The 17,597-nt window shown below is 40.8% G+C and overlaps 1 long non-coding RNA gene across 2 annotated transcripts; it reads right to left on the bottom strand.

The window, feature by feature from the left end:
* Positions 1-818: 818 nt before the first annotated feature.
* LOC111951595 (uncharacterized) lies at positions 819-5,461 on the bottom strand. Of its 2 annotated transcripts, none has more exons than XR_002875631.2 (6): positions 5,364-5,461; positions 3,852-3,986; positions 3,602-3,735; positions 3,182-3,397; positions 2,904-3,075; positions 819-2,582 (listed from the first exon to the last, which is right to left on the bottom strand). It is a non-coding gene; the product is annotated as an uncharacterized lncRNA (long non-coding RNA). The 2 variants fall into 2 exon arrangements; XR_002875630.2 differs by having other exon boundaries at positions 2,900-3,075.
* Between the last annotated feature and the right edge of the window lie 12,136 nt (positions 5,462-17,597).

Below are 17,597 nucleotides of genomic sequence, written 5' to 3' on the forward strand. Positions count from 1 at the left end.
AAATGTTATATTTCATTATTTTTTCTTTCTTTTTTTCATTATGGGGTATGGTGTGTAGACTGATGAGGGCAAAAAACGATTTAATACATTTTAGAATAAGGTTGTAACGTAACAAAATGTGGAAAAAGTCAAGGGGTCTGAATAGTTTCTGAATGCACCAGTTTAGGTGTGCTTGTCCTTAATCGTTTGCTACAGAGTTGGTCGCTCWGGTTTAAGCCAGTTGTGGTGAGTTAGATAATTAGCGTGTAGTTCACCCATCATGTTTCAGTCTCCATGAGTAGTAGTTCTAATCATGTTCTATTTGATGTAGCTCTGTCTTTTAAACATGGCAAAATATCCTAATTTAAACTAATGAATGCAATTAACTTAAATCATGTTTTCTACACAGCAAATTTGAAAGTGTTAATTTAACAACAGGCGTGTTAATTTTAAACACTTGTCCAGGGTTTATATAGGTCCACTCCCATCAGTGTTAATTTAACACTTTTGGTAGTGTTCATATTGAAACACTTGGAGTGTTAAAATATAACACTGTTGTTCACATGACCCGTGGGAGTGTTTTTTCAACACCCTCAGTATTAAGCAACACCTTTCAGTGTTGAGGATCAACTCTAGAGAATGCATCCTGTAGCTGAATTGACACCAGGAAGTGCTAAATATTCACACTAGGAAAAAACATTWTTTTTTGTCTGGTTCTCTCCCACTCATAAATCAAGACTGCAAGTTGTAGGGGATTTAAACATGAGCAATAAAGGATTTGTTACAAGAGTAGTGACTCTGCTTTGTTTAATTTATTTAGGCCACAAAGAGAGGATGCATCAGAATGAAATCAGTGCATCGCAGGCTCATCAGAATGAAATCAGTGCATCACAGGCACCTCAGTACATGTATTATATGAGAACAAGTATTTGCAGTTACTAATTAACACAAGTGGAAGTCCTCCTAAGACTAATTATGCAATTTTCTTGACAAAGTTGGCAAAATTCGGACTATTACTCAATCATGTCAAACAAAGGATTGTCTGCACAAATTTCTGCACACATGTGTAGAAGTTGACAAGGAATCATCATAAACTCAGCAAAAAAAGAAGTCCCCTTTCAGGACCTTGTCTTTCAAAAGATAATTCATAGAAATCCAAACAACTTCACAGATCTTCATTGTAAAGGGTTTAAACACTGTTTCCCATGCTTGTTCAATGAACCATAAACAATTAATGAACATGCACCTGTGGAACGGTCGTTAAGACACTAACAGCTTAGACGGTAGGCAATTAAGATCAGTTATGAAGACGTAGGACACTAAAGAGGGCTTTCTACTGACTCTGAAAAATAGCAAAACAAAGATGCCCAGAGTCCCTGCTCATCTGCGTGAACGTGCCTAAGGCATGCTGCAAGGAGGCATGAGGACTGCAGATGTGGCCAGGGCAATAAATTGAAATATCCGTACTGTGAGACGCCTAAGACAGCGCTATAGGGAGACAGGACAGACAGCTGATCATCCTCGCAGTGGCAGACCATGTGTAACAACACCTGCACAGGATCGGTACATCCGAACATCACACCTGCGGGACAGGTASAGGATGGCAACAACAACTGCCCGAGTTACACCAGGAACGCACAATCCCTCCATCARTGCTCAGACTGTCCTCATTAGGCTGGACTGAGGGCTTGTTGTAAGGCAGGTCCACACCAGACATCACTGGCACAATGTCACCTATGGGCACAAACCCACCATCGCTGGACCAGACAGGTGTCACGCCCTGGCCTTAGTTATCTTTGTTTTCTTTATTATTTTAGTTAGGTCAGGGTGTGACATGGGGGATGTAGGTGTTTTTGTCATGTCTAGGGGTTTTGTCTAGTCTAGGTGTTTGTATGTCTATGGCTGCCTAGATTGGTTCTCAATTAGAGGCAGCTGTTTATCATTGTCTCTAATTGGGAACCATATTTAGGCAGCCATATTCATTGGGTATGTCGTGGGTGAAGAGCCCGGATCTCAGTCCCATTGAGCACGTCTGGGACCTGTTGGATTGGAGGGTGAGGGCTAGGGCCATTCCCCCCAGAAATGTCTGGGAACTTGCAGGTGCCTTGGTGGAAGAGTGGGGCAACATCTCACGGCAAGAACTGGCAAAACTGATGCTGTCCATGAGGAGGAGATGCACTGCAGTACTTAATGCAGCTGGTGGCCACACCAGATACTGACTGTTACTTTTGATTTTGACCCCCCCCTTTGTTCAGAGAAACATTATTCAATTTCTGTTAGTCACATGTATGTGGAGCTTGTTCAGTTTATGTCTCAGTTGTTGAATCTTATGTTCGTACAAATATTTACACACRTTAATTAAGTTTGCTGAAAATAAATGCAGTTGACATTTCTTTTTTTACTGAGTTTGTGTCAGGTTAAAGACAGTGGACTTTGAACAGTTCATCAAACGCACACAGATCACTAGTTGCCTGGCAGGGAACTAGCCTCTTGTCCACCACGATGTAGTAGTTGTCAATCTTGCTCTGTCTTCTTCCGAYGGCAAGGAAGTATGGCTGTCGACCATGGCTCCCATCAAGATGGTCTTCAATGCTGCAGCATGACTGCAACACACAAAGGGTCTTAAGTCACTCTCCACATGTTAAGACAATGAAGAGACAACCCAAAAAAGAAATTACACAACAATTACTGTATCATCTTACCTTATGAAAGTGCACTAGTCTGCCCACAGCATCACTGGCACTGAGCTTGGTCCTCTTCCCTCCTGCTGGTGGTGGGAGGAGATGAAGCAGCAGGAGGGAAGAGGACCAAGCTCAGTGCCAGTGATGCTGTGGGCAGACTAGTGCACTTTCATAARAGAAAAAGCAAACAACCACAAATCACATAAAACAATATCGCCGAATTTGAAATATTGCACTACCCACGAGAGAATCCATTAACTGGTTTCACTGTCATTCTACCGGCAGTTTTTCTGCAGACTTCAGGAGCGGTGGTAGTCAGGGATTTTGCCAGTTTGATGACTTTAGGCTTCAATACAGTGTCCCACTTTTCAAGGAGCTCAGAGGATGTTTCATCGTCGAACATCAGCAAAAAGTCCTGATTCACCCAAAACAAAGTGGATCAACTCAACTTTATGACCAACACAAAATCATGTTCTCAATCAGACAAATAGCCTGTAGTTCTGATTCCAAGACAAACTCACCAATCCTATGTTTCCCAGAAACCTGGGAAAGACTGAGGACATCTGTGCTTCTGTCTGGACTATAAACTAGCTCCTGGCGATACTGGAATACCTCCTACATCTTCTGATAGATTTGTTTTTCATTGGCCGTGTGGACAAGGAATGATATGGCYTCCTTGCAAGCATCACCAACAAGCTGGTGGTCCAGGTCAGTTTTCCTCCTATGGGTTGGGCCTCCTGAATTCCAAGAGCATAACATTCTCTCTATGAGTGGGCTCAAAAACAATAAAGCATACACACAGCAAATATGTTTAACCATAGTTTTGTTGATGAAGGTACTGTATCTTTCTACAGTCTCATAATGATGCCAAATAACATGAATGTATAGTTTGATTGTTTTGATCCATTGTTTGTGGCCAGATTGGCTAATGAGAAGCTTACTCATGCATCTCTTTCATGCGGCTGACTAAGATGGCAATCTCTCTCCTGGTTCTGTGGTCCAATGTTTTGGTTGTCTGGTACTCTTCTAATACGCATTTCCCGCCAGGTCTACTAGTCAGAGCATCTCGAACCATCTGTTAAGACAAGAGAAAAGTTAAATAATTTAGGGTTGGTTTATGCTGTCAGAATCTCCATGAAGAGCAAACACAGAAATGGGATTATCAACCTCCAATATCAATTGTAATTATACCTCTTTTGCTGCTACGGAGTCGATGGCCTCATCTCCTAATGTTGTGTGGGCCTTTTTAGACAGTCTTTCTGGAGAGCTCAGGTCTAAGTCACTTGACGAGAGGGATAATGTGTCTGTGCACGACTAGGTGTCGAACTAGGTGTCGAACAGGCTGTAGGAGACAAGTCTGAGCACCAGCAATGGATCAAAGCAATCAATCTAAACATTCATGTTATTTGATATCATTATTTGAGACTGTAGAAAGATAACTTCAAGATCTTTGATTGTGAGGCATAGGTCTGGATTGGCCTCAATCAGGTCCAGCAGGACATCCTCCACCTCCGTTTGGGAATCATCAAATTGTGTATTTGTGCTGCAAAGGGCAGTCCAAACCTATTTTGGTCTATAAAAAGAGACTAATCAGAATACAGGGAGATAAGCCACCTAGGGGGCTACAGAATGAGTCTGACCCAAATCAAGCCCAAGGGTTCAATTAAGAAAACACAGACAGTTCATATATTCAACTTGATTGATGAAATCTCCATAAGGGAACCCAGGCTGCAACTTCATTGGACCTTCTCCAACACGTTACACTGCAATTACACATAATGTCATATTTAAGTAAAATTTGGTTGCAAACATTTGATGGTATAGCTGTACATATAGAAACAATCTCACAAAATGCCCCCTAATACCCTTTGTCTTCCCTGCAGTGGATCAACCATTTGTTCCAAATGCCACTTTAATGATGTAACAGGTGTCTGCCTGCCTSCAGACCCCAGGCTTGGCAAGGCAATATTCCAGTGAAATCAACCAACCAAACTAGCAAGCTAACAAACAGTTACCACCACCACTCCTATAAATAGGAAAGAAAATGGCCAATACATTTCAAGCCGTATTGTCTTCAACACAATGTCTGGTCTGTGATTAAGAACAAGCACACACCCTATCACGTCTAGCTACGTGCGATAGCTAGCTAACGTTAGCACTAATTTACAAGATGTTGAGGTTGGTGTTGTAGCTAGATATATAGCTAGCTAGCTTTCTAACAATTTTTGGCCAGACAAACATCCTTATTTATATGTGTTTTTGAAGAACAAATGAACAGATATTAGCCATGTTGTTTCCTTCACTTCCAGGCTAGCTACATGCTGCACCAAACAAGGCTCAAATTTATCACACTAGGTCACACCATGCTCCTGCTGCACCACTAATGTTAGTTGGCCTCATGAACTCAACATGCCCATGATTGAAATCACCTATAGTAACTGTACAGCCTAACTCTGATCCTTTTGGATTTCGATTMATTTTCTTAAATAGAATAGTTTGCTAATTTTAGCGAACCAATTAAGTTGAGACAAAGTTCCCGCTAATTAATCTAGCGCAAATATTAACTAACCACACTAGCTAGCTAGCAACATTCTAAATCTAAACATCGCAGATGTAGACAAATTTACAAACAAAGATTTTGACCATTCACTTAGCTGATATAACAAGTTTGGCCACCTGCTAACTTATTAAAAAATATATTACTTACCTTTCACAATTCCAGCTACCCTTGCACCATCGGCAATTAGATGAAAAGGAAGTTTCAAGTTAAAACCGGAAGCTCAATCAACACTGCTCAGTGCCACTGCCCAACCTCTGTACAGTAANATTTTCTTAAATAGAATAGTTTGCTAATTTTAGCGAACCAATTAAGTTGAGACAAAGTTCCCGCTAATTAATCTAGCGCAAATATTAACTAACCACATTAGCTAGCTAGCAACTTTCTAAATCTAAACATCGCAGATGTAGACAAATTTACAAACAAAGATTTTGACCATTCACTTAGCTGATATAACAAGTTTGGCCACCTGCTAACTTATTAAAAAATATATTAAAACATGAACATATTACTTACCTTTCACAATTCCAGCTACCCTTGCACCATCGGCAATTAGATGAAAAGGAAGTTTCAAGTTAAAACCGGAAACTCAATCAACACTGCTCAGTGCCACTGCCCAACCTCTGTACAGTAACTCTCAATTGGGAGTTATATTAGCACAGGGTGTAAAAACATCTCTTAAATCAACACCTCTTAACACAAAAAATGTGACACCAAGAAAATGAATACTTGTTTACACTGGCCAATTTTACATGGTCTAATTATCAAAGTAAAGTTATTCTAATAAAATGCTCATTCTCGTTGGTCAATTTAATACGTGTGGGTGGAGTTGAGGCGCAAAGGGATAAATGCTGTCCTCTCAGTTTAGGGTTGAACATAATTTTACGTTGTGCTCCATGGCAGTTTGTTGTGTCCTGTGTGTACAGGCAGTTTATTTAGGCTGTTCTGGTAGACTCTCTTTTGTACCAGTAAGGGTAGAGTAGGTTCTGCTTAGAGCTGGAAAAGGAGTAATCCCTAGTTATGYTGTTTAGCATTTAAGTCTAGTCTTAGCTGCAGTTTGAACCCTCTTGAGGGGCTGAGCTTTAGACTCGCCGTCATCTGTTGTTTTTGTGAGTATGGACAACTGTTTTTCGAGACAAGCCATGTATCCTGAGACCCTGCATCTGTAATAAATTAATGTATTGTTTTTGTACAATCATGGGTCCTCCTCATTCCCACCTATCACCTCACTTGGCTACTCTGGATCTGCTATTCTACAGTATCTTGTACATTGAACAAAAATATACAGTTGAAGTCGCAAGTTTACCTACACTTAGGTTGGAGTCGTGAAAACTCGTTTTTCAACCRYTCCACAAATTTCTTGTTAACAAACTATAGTTTTAGCAAGTTGGTTAGGACATCCACTTTGTGCATGACACAAGTMATTTTCCAACAATTGTTTACAGACARATAATTTCACTTATAATTCATTGAATCACAATTCCAGTGGGTCAGAAGTTTATATACACTAAGTTGACTGTGCCTTTAAACAGCTCGGAAAATTCCAGAAAATGATGTCATGGCTTTAGAAGCTTCTGATGCAATTTGCATCATTGAGTCAATTGGCATGGTACCTGTGGATTATTTTTTCAAGCGCTACTTCAAAATCAGTGCCTCTGCGTGAACATCATGGAAAATCAATAATTAAGTCAAGACCTCAGAAAACAAACGTGACTCCAACAAAGGTCTGGTTCAATCCTGGGAGAAATTTCAAAATGCCTGGAAGATACGCACGTTCTATTTGTACCAACAATAGTAGCTATATACCACCATGCGACCACCGAGCGCCGCATAACGTCAGGAAGAGACCGTTCTCGCTCCTAGAGTGAACGTACTTGGTGCGAATAAGTGCAAATCAATCCAGACACAAACGCAAACGACCTTGGTGAAATGCTGGAGGAAAAGGTACAAAAGTATCTATATCCACAGTTAAAACGAGTCCTATATCGACATAACCTGAAAGGCGCTTTGCAAGGAAGAAGCCACTGCCCAAAACCGCCAATAAAAACCGAACTACGGTTGCAACTGCGCATGTCGACAAAGATCGTACTTTTTGGAAAATGTCCGTCTGTGAAACCAAATAGAAGCTGGCCATATGACCCTTGTTATGTTTGGAGGAAAAAGGAGATCTTGCAAGCCTAAGACACCATCCCAACCACGTGAAGCAGGTGGTGGCAGCATAATGTGGGGGTGCTTTTGCTGCAGGAGGACTGGTGCACTTCACAAAATAGATGGCTTCATGAGGAAGGAAAATTATGTGATAATTGAAGCAACATCTCCAGACATCAGTCAGGAAGTAAAGCTTGGTCGCAAATGGGTCTTCCAAATGAACAATGACCCAAGCATACTTCCAAGTTGTGGCAAAATGACTTAAGGACAACAAAGTAAGTTGAAGTGGCCATCATAAGCCCTGACCTCAATCCCATAGAAAATTTGTGGGCAGAACTGAAAATGCGTGTGCGAGCAAGGAGGCCTACAAACCTGATTCAATTACATCAACTCTGTCAGGAGGAATGGGCCAAAATTCACCCAAATTATGTGGGAACCTTGTGAAGGTCCCGAAATTTTGACCCAAGTTAAACAGTTAAAGGCAATGCTACCAAATACTAAGGCTTATGTAAACTTCTGACCCACAGGAATGTGATGAAAGAAATAAAAAACTGAAAGAAATCATCTCTCTACTATTATTCTGACATTTCACATCTTAACATAAGTGGTGATCTTAACTGACTAAAAGGAAATTTACTTGAGTAAATGTCAGGAATTGTGAAAACGAGTTATGTCTTGGTAAGGTGTATGTAAACTTCCGACTTCAACTGTAAATGCAAATGCAACAATTTCAAAGATTTTACTAAGTTACATTTCATGTAAGGAAATCAGTCAATTGAAATAAATAAATTAGGCCCTAATGTATGAATTTCACATGACTGGGAATACAGATATGCATCTGTTGGTCACAGATACCTTAAAACGGTATTGGCGTGGATCAGAAAACCAGGCAGTATCTGGTTTGAACACCATTTGCCTCATACAGCGCGACACATCTCCTTCGCACAGAGTTGATCAGGCTGTTGATTGTGGCCTGTGGAATGTTGCCCCACTCTTCAATGGCTGTGCGAAGTTGTTGGATATTGGCGGGAACACAGATTCAGAGCATTCCAAACATAGTCACTGGTGACATTGAGTTTCAGGCCATGGACGGACTGGGATATCTTCAGCTTCCAGGAATTGTGTACAGATGCTTGCGACATAGGGCCATGCGTTATCATGCTGAAACATGAGGTGATGGTGGCGGATTAATTGCACGACAATGGGCCTCAGGATCTTGTCACGATATCTCTGTGCATTCACATTGTCATCGATAAAATTATTTTGGGTTCTTTGTCTGTAGCTTATGCCTGCCTGCCTGCCCATACCATAACCCCACCACCACCATGGAGCACTCTGTTCACAATGTTGATGTCAGCAAACCGCTTGCCTACACGATGTCATACACACTGTCAGCTATCTGCTTGACAGTTGAAACCGGGATTCATCCATGAAGAGCACACTTCTCCAGCATGCCAGTGGCTATCAAAGGTGAGCATTTACYCATTGCAGTCGGTTACAACRTCAAACTGCAGTCAGGTGGATGGATTATCTTGGCAAAGGAGAAATKATCACTAACAGGGATGTAAACAAATTTGTGCACAACACTTGAGAGAAATAAGCTTTTTTGGGCGTATGGAACATTACTGGGATCTTTAATTTCAGCTCATTAAACAAGGGGACCAACGCTTTACATGTTGGGTTTATATTTTTGCTCAGTATAATTTTTGCTATTGGATTAAATCATAGTTAAAATTACTAAATGGTGAGCCTATTATTATCTGATGTATTGGTGACTAAACAAAATGTTTCCATGGTACTGTATTTCAATKAAAACTTGACTCGGAGGTGAAAGATGTGTGAAACCCCAATAAATGCACAATCAAAGGTTGTGAACAGAAGATAGGAGGCATTACAAGTGTTATCAGTTTAGAGTTTGGTACTTAGAGTTTTGAAAATATGACACTTACTGTACATCTGAAAAATGTGCCAAAGTGATTGAAAAAAACTGTAACAGAAAAGGAACACAGTGTATGACACTAGTCTTCTGTAACAAGCAATACAAAGTAAATATGTTTACATTCATCCATGATTGAATAGTTTCAAGGTTTTCATTCAGTTGTAACAATGTGATCAAGGCTCTTTACTTGTTGATCATCTTAGATGTGAGATTTTGTTGTAGGGTATATTTACTGTTATTGATGAACATTTATTTACACAAACTGTATTTTGGTGGGATGTACTAACATAAACATTTAAGATATCAATATGAAGTATAATATTACATTGTTCAGCTACATTATTTATAACTAGAGTTTGGGAAAATAACATTACCTGTTTGTTTCTATTGTCTTCGTATTAACACTGCTTAGTTGTCTGAACATAGGATCAACGCTCCCTGCTTTAGTCAGCCCACAGTTGCCTAGCCTGCCAGGTCTAGAGCCTCCTGTTCTACTGGGCCCATAGCTTCTGCTCCAGGCTTGCTGTTTCCAGACCCAGTCAGCCCACAGCTCCCTTGCCCACCAAGCTTAGGTCCCCCTGCCCTGCTAGGCCTCAAGTTACCTGCGCTAGGTTCTYAGTCCTCAGCTCTCGTTGGCCCTCCATCCCTAGCACTAGGTCCTGTGTAAATATATATTTTTAAAATATATTTTCCCCTAACCCTACCACCCCTCCCCTAAGAGTAAACTAATGGTGTTGGCCTCCAGAGTGGCGTAGTGGTCTAATGGCACCGCATCACAGTGCTAGCTGTGCCACTCGAGAACCTGGTTCGAGGCCAGGCTCTGTCGCTGCCGGCTGCAACCGGGAAACCTATGGGGCGGCGCACAATTGGCCCAGCATCGTCCGTGTTAGGGGAGGGATTGGATACCATGAAATTGGGGAGAAAAGAGGGGTAGAATAATAAAAAATACAAATTTTTAAAAACTGATGGTGTTACGAACCGGCTCGTAAACCGTAACAAAGAGGGAGATAAATAAAACATTTATTAAATAAAGTAAACTATGAACAAATAACAATGGTATGTGTAGTCAGTAGTGTAAGTGAGTGGATACGTGCATAGATGGTGATAATAAAGTGTGTTGAGAGGTGCCAAAATAAATTAACACAAAGAAGCCCCCAAAATGCAACAACCAAAAAAAACAGTGTGTCTGCGAAGAGAGAGTCTCCTCGATGTATGGGGGAAAGGTGTATTTATCTCCCAGACACACCCGGGTTCAGGTATGTCCCATTTCGCTGACGACCCTCCTGGCTCCACCCACCGACATCCTATTAAGGAAAACAAGCGCAAAGAGAAATCATTTGGCAGACAGAGTGGGAGGGTCGTCACAATTGACAACAACACTTAGGCTTCTACTTCCAGCTCATACATACTATATACATTTTACGGACACTGTATGTTTTACAATAGTTATATTTTGTTTTTTTTTAGTCCCATCGTTCAGCTACCCTCAAACCCTCTCTGAAGACCATCCAATTTTGATTTCTATATGCCATGTATTTTTCAACTGTGCGGTTTCACAAAAGTTCTAAACCTGCAGTGCATTCGGGAAAGGATTCAGAGCTAGCTAACTAATCATTATATAGGTATCGTTATATTTTACTGTAAAATAGCAATCTTGCAGTAAGCCTCTCTTGTTGTGGCTGGCAAGCTTGCTGCTATAGAATCAGACACTAGTCCAGTAGAATCAGACAATACCACTTCATGAAAAAGACAGAGAAGAGCTACAGTGCAGTCGGAAAGTATTCAGACCCCCTGACTTTTTCCACATTTTGTTACATTACAAGCCTTATTCTAAAAATTTATGAAATTGTTTTTTCCCCCTCGTCAATCTTACACACAAAACCCCATAATGAACAAAGCAAAAACAGGTTATTAGACATTTGCTAATTTAAATAACAAACAAAAAACTGTAAGATACACATTGACATATTCAGACGCTTTACTCGGTTTTTTTTGAAGCATCTTTTGGCAGTGATTACAGCCTCAAGTCTTCTAAGGCATGACGCTACAAGTTTGGCACACCTGTATTTGGGTAGTTTCTCCCATTCTTCTCTGCAGATCCTCTCAAGCTCTGTCAGGTTGGATGGGGAGTGTCACTGCACAGTTATTTTCAGGTCTTCTCCAGAGATGTTTGATCAGGTTCAAGTCCGGGCTCTGCGAGCCACTCAAGGACATCAGAGACTTGTTCCGAAGCCACTCCTGCCATTGTCTTGGCTGTGTGCTTAGGATCGTTGCCCTGGTGGAAGGTGAACCTTCGCCCAAGTCTGAGTTCCTAAGCGCTCTGGAGTAAGTTTATCAGGTTTGGCCTGGCGACCAGCTCTAGAAGAGTCTTGGTGGTTCCAAACTTCTTCCATTTAAGAATGATGGAGTCCATTGTTTTTGGGGACCAATGCTACAGAATTTTTTTGCTACCCTTCCCCAGATCTGTGTGTAACGCTCGTCTTCCTCCTCGTCTGAGGAGGAGCAAGGATCGGACCAAAATGCAGCGGGGTTTGAATACATACTTTTAAAATAATATAACGAAGACAAAAAACACTTGATAAACTACAAAAACAACAAAACGACCTGAACAGACCTGAACATGAGAACATAAAACATGCACGCACGAACAGAAACGAACGAACGAAAACGAAACCAGTACCGTGTGGTGAACAAAACAGACACAGCAACAATCACCCACAAACACAGGTGAGAAAAGCTACCTAAGTATGGTTCCAATCAGAGACAACGTAAGACACTGCCCTGATTGAGAACCATACCAGCATAGTAGAAAAATCATAGAAACACAAAACATAGAATGCCCACCCCAACTCACGCCCTGACCATACTAAACAAAGACAAAACAAAGGAAAAAGTCAGGAACGTGACACTGTGTCTCGACACAATCTTGTCTCAGAGCTCTACGGACAATTCCTTCGACCTCATGGCTTGTTTTTTTTCTCTGACATGCACTGTAAACTGTGAGGCCTTATATAGACAGGTGTGTGCCTTTCCAAATCATGTCCAATCAATTGAATTTACCACAGTTGGACTCCAATCAAGTTGTAAGAAACATCGAGGATGATCAATGGAAACAGGATGCACCTGAGCTCAATTTCCAGTCATAGGAAAGGGTCTGAATAATTATGTAAATAAGGTATTTCAGTTTTTTTTTAATAAATTTGCAAACATTTCTATAAACCTGTTTTTGCTTCATCATTATGGGGTATTGTGTGTAGATTGCTGAGAATTTTGATTTTTTGATACATTTTAGTAATAAGCTGTACAGTATGTGGAAGAAGTCAAGGGGTCTCAATATTTTGCAAATGCACTATATATATATATTTTACGGACACAGTGTCACGGCCGTTAACAGAAGAGGACCAAGGTGCAGCGTAGTGAGCGTACATTTTCTCTTTATTTGATAAAAATGACGCCGAACAAAACAACAAACACTACAAAAACAAACCGTGAAGCTACAGGCTATGTGCCCTAAACAAAAGTCAACTTCCCACAAACACAGGTGGAAAAAAGAGCTACCTAAGTATGGTTCCCAATCAGAGACAACGATAGACAGCTGTCCCTGATTGAGAACCATACCCGACCAAAACATAGAAATAGAAAATCATAGAAACACAAAACATAGAATGCCCACCCCAACTCACGCCCTGACCAAACCAAAATAGAGACATAAAAAGGATCTCTAAGGTCAGGGCGTGCACACAGTATATTTTACATTAGTTATCTTGCTCTTTATAGTCCCTTCAGCTCCACTCAACCCCTCCCATCTATCTTTGAACACCATCCTGATTTTCAACTGTGCTGTGATGTTTCACAAATGTTCAATTCTCATAGTTTTCACAGATTGTAAATTAAAGATTACATGTTTTACTAAGATTATCATTATATTACTGATCGTTTGACAATTACTTTTCAAATCACCCAGCAGTACTATTTGCAGAGTTCCAAATAAATGTTCCAATTCTTCAGCCATTCCTGAACCTGCAACCAAAACCAAGCTACWTATGGACAGTATCAAAACAAGTAGCAAAATCTGCAGAGCTGGGATGGTTGTATCCCCAATATATATATATATATAACATTCTGTTAGTTGCAAGAATTTTGTATAATAATGTAAATTGAAAAACTCTGTTTTGAATCCGGTGTCATTTTGTGTATCAGTTCATTAACCATGTGCCAATTTTGGTCTTTAATGCATGACCGACAGACAGGTTCCTTACCTTCTCCCTCTTCCACTTGCCTCCTCCATTTTTGCGGTAATGCTGCAATCAGTTGGTTGTAATTTTGGATAGAGCAGACATACATTCATGTGCTCCTTCTCTGGTTCGGGCTGTTGAAGAGCTCCAGACTTATTTTCAGTCACTGCAGGCCTCCCTTTATGGTATCAAACTGGTCTTGTATGTACAAAAAAACTAAATTYATGACCTTTACTAGAGCTCGCACTCAGCCAGAGAAGGTTAGCATTGTCACATCTGGTGGCTTATCCATTGAAAAAGTGTCATCCTACAAATACCTAGGTATATGGTTGGATGACAAGTTGTCCTTTAAAGTTCATGTGGATAATCTTGTGAGGAAGCTTATATTGAAATTGGGTTTTTATRTTCGTAATAAGGCTTGCTTCCCGCTTATGGCTAGAAAGAAGCTTGTTCAGTCCACTTTTCTCTCTGTAATTGATTATGGTCACTTGTTGTACATGCATTCAGCCTCCTCTGTCTTACAGAGACTGGACTCTGTTTATCATGCATCCTTGCGCTTTATCACAAATGCGAAGTCGCTCACCCACCTGTGTACGTTGTACCAAATTATGGTTTGGACCTCACTTTATTTGCGCAGAAAGCTACATTTGTACTTGTTCATCTACGAAGCCCTTTTGGGTAAGCTCCCTCTTTACCTCTGTAGTCTGGTCTCCCTCACCACCAGCAGTTACCATAGCCGGTCTGCTAGGTGGTTGCTGCTTAAAGTCCCCAGGACATTTACAGTATTAGGCAAGACTGCCTTCTCGTGTTGTGCACCAGAGGCATGGAATAGTCTACAATCCATGCGTCATCTAGAAATGTTAGTGCCACTGAATTAATTAAACATTTTTATGGCAGACTCTGTTACAGAGGAGTGTAAATACTTTTTKGGGCTGGGTCATGTTGTATTGTATTGTTRTGTGTTTTAATTCTGTAATGTATTGATTGTTGCTGCCTTCTTGGCCAGGTCTCCCTTGAAAAAGAGACTCTGGGTCTCAATGGGCTTTTGTTGATTAAATAAAGGTTAAATAAAATAAATAAAAATATACATATATTTTTGTTAACTGCATGTGTGACATAACTCCACCAGTCCTATTTATGATATAATTTACAAAGATTATACCGTTTTAAAGAAATCTACAACATTAGATATTTTTTTAGATCAATTGCTATATTTAATAATATTTGTCATAATGTTTGTTCTGTCTTTTTTGGCGGATTAAACAAACCAGCTTTCTATGAAAAAAAAGAATAGCGATATTTTGGAGATTATTTTTGAATAACCGAAAGTGAGAGGTGGTAATCTGAATGAAGGGAAAAAGGTCATTCTTGATCACGGGGTGAGTCCTTACTTATCTGTTAGAGAACCAGTTCGGATTTAAGTATAGTTTTTGTGTGACTGAAGCCTTAAGTGAGAGGTCCAATGCTTTAATATTTAATACTTTCTACCCTCTGAATTCATATTCATTATATAAATAAACCCATTTAAACATGTCTGGCTTGCTGTTCCAAATAAATTGGAATATTTTTTGTTCATATAATTAAAAAAGCAAGTCATAAATAAATAGGTAAACTGGGATATGACAAAAAAAATWATCAGGGTGATTTTTCCACAAATAGACAGGWGTTGTCCTTTTCATGGCAGCAAGAGTTTATCTAATTTGGCTAGCTTTCTATTCAAATTTAATAAATAAAAAATACAAATAAATCACTCGTCAGCGGACAATGAAACCTTTGTTTTTAACCCCTGGATTTCTATTCCCTTCATATTTTTGTTGGATCTGATTTTAATAGCTAACATTTCGATGTCCATAATAAATATATATGCCRATAGTAGACACCCTTGTCWTACTCCTCTTGACAATTCAATACTTTCTGAAAAGTAGCCATTATTTACTATTTTATAACTGGTGTTACTATATATAACTTTAACCCATTGTATAAGAGATTCTCGAAAATKAATATATAAATTCCATTCGTACATAATGAAAGAACTTTTCAAAGTCAGCTATGAAAGAAAAAATTATAGAAATAATGGCKCCGGAGGGGATGGCTGCCATTTTACATGCTCCTAACCAACTGTACTATTTTGTGTGTTTTTTTGCATTGTTTGTAATTTATTTAGTACATAATGTTGCTGCTACTGTCACTTATGACCGAAAATAGCTTCTGGATATCAGAACAGCGATTAGTCACCACGAACTGGACAAAGATTATTTCTTTAATGAGTCCGACGCAAAGCATATACTGCTTCTCCGAGACCAGGCCCAAATCCCTGTCATTCGTGTGAAGGAAAGACAGAAATAYAGGGGGCGGAGATCAGGGKGCCTTGTGAGAATTCGTTGGTGAGTGGGTAACCCGCCTCGACCATCCGTTCTTTTGGTCAACGTGCAATCACTGGAGAATAAACTGGATGATCTCCATTCGAGACTATCCTACCAACGGGACATTAAAAACGGTAATATCTTATGTTTCAACGAGTCGTGGCTGAATGGGGGTGTGTGTCTATTTGTCAATAACAGCTGGTGCGCGATGTCTAATATTAAGAAACTCTCAAGGTATTGCTCGCCTGAGGTAGAGTACCTCATGATAAGCTGTAGATCACACAATCTACCAAGAGAGTTTTCATCTATATTTTTGTAGCTGTCTATTTACCACCACAAACCGATAATGGCACTAAGACCGCACTCAACGAGCTGTATAAGGCCAGAACATAACAAGAAAATGCTCATCCAGAAGCGGCACTCCTAGTGGCCGGAGACTTTAATGCAGGCAAACCTAAATACATTTTACCTMATTTCTACCAGCGTGTCACATGTGCAACCAGAGGAAAAAAACTCTAGACCACCTTTATTCCACACACAGAGACACAGATAATACCTACACCTTTCAAGCAGACCACCAAATTCCCTGTGCCCAAGAAAGCGAAGGTAACCTACATAAATGACTACCGCCCCGTAGCACTCACGTCGGTGGCCATGAAGTGCTTTGAAAGGCTGGTCATGGCCCACATCAACACCATAATCTCAGAAACCGTATACCCACTCCAATTCGCATACCGCCCCAACAGAACCCCAGATGATGCAATCTCAATCGCACTCCAYACTGCCCTTTCCCACCTGGAGAAAAATAACATCTATGTGAGAATGCTGTTCATTGACTACAGCTCAGAGTTCAACACCATAGTGCCCACAAAGCTCATCACGAAGCTAAGGACCCTGGGACTAAACACCTCCCTCTGCAACTGGATGCTGGACTTCCTGAGAGACCRCCCCCAGGTGGTAAGGTTAGGCAACAACACATCTGCCACACTGATCCTCAACACGGGGGCCCCTCAGGGGTGTGGGTTTAGTCCCCTTCTGTACTCCCTGTTCACCCACGACTGCGTGGCCAAGCACGACTCCAACACCATCACTAAGTTTGCTGACGACACAACAGTGGTAGGCCTGATCACTGACAACGATGAGACAGCCTATAGGGAGGAGGTCATAGACCTGGCAGTGTGGTGGAAGGACAACGTCTCCCTCAACATGAGCAAGACAAAGGAGCTGATCGTGGACTACAGGAAAAGGAAGAGCGATCACGCCCCCATTCACATCGACTGGGCTGTAGTGGAGTGGGTCGAGGGTTTCAAGTTCCTTGGTGTCCACATCACCAACAAACTATCATGGTCCAAACACATCAAGACAGTCGTGAAAAGGGCACGACAGCACTTTTCCCCCTCAGGAGACCGAAAAGATTTGGCATGGGTTCCCAGATCCTCAAAAAGTTCTACAGCTGCACCATCAAGATCATCCTGACCGGTTGCATCATCGCCTGGTATGGCAACTGCTCGGCATCCGACCGTAAGGTACTACAGAGGGTAGTACGTATGGCCCAGTACATCAATGTGGCCAAGCTTCCTGCCATCCAGGACCTATATACTAGGCGGTGTCAGAGAAAGGCCCCAAAAAATTGTCAAATACTCAGTCACTCAGTCAYCCAAGTCATAGACTGTTCTCTCTGCTACCGTACGKCAA

This window comes from Salvelinus sp. IW2-2015, linkage group LG25 (assembly GCF_002910315.2).
Source record: "Salvelinus sp. IW2-2015 linkage group LG25, ASM291031v2, whole genome shotgun sequence".
In the NCBI taxonomy this organism is placed as follows: domain Eukaryota; kingdom Metazoa; phylum Chordata; class Actinopteri; order Salmoniformes; family Salmonidae; genus Salvelinus; species Salvelinus sp. IW2-2015.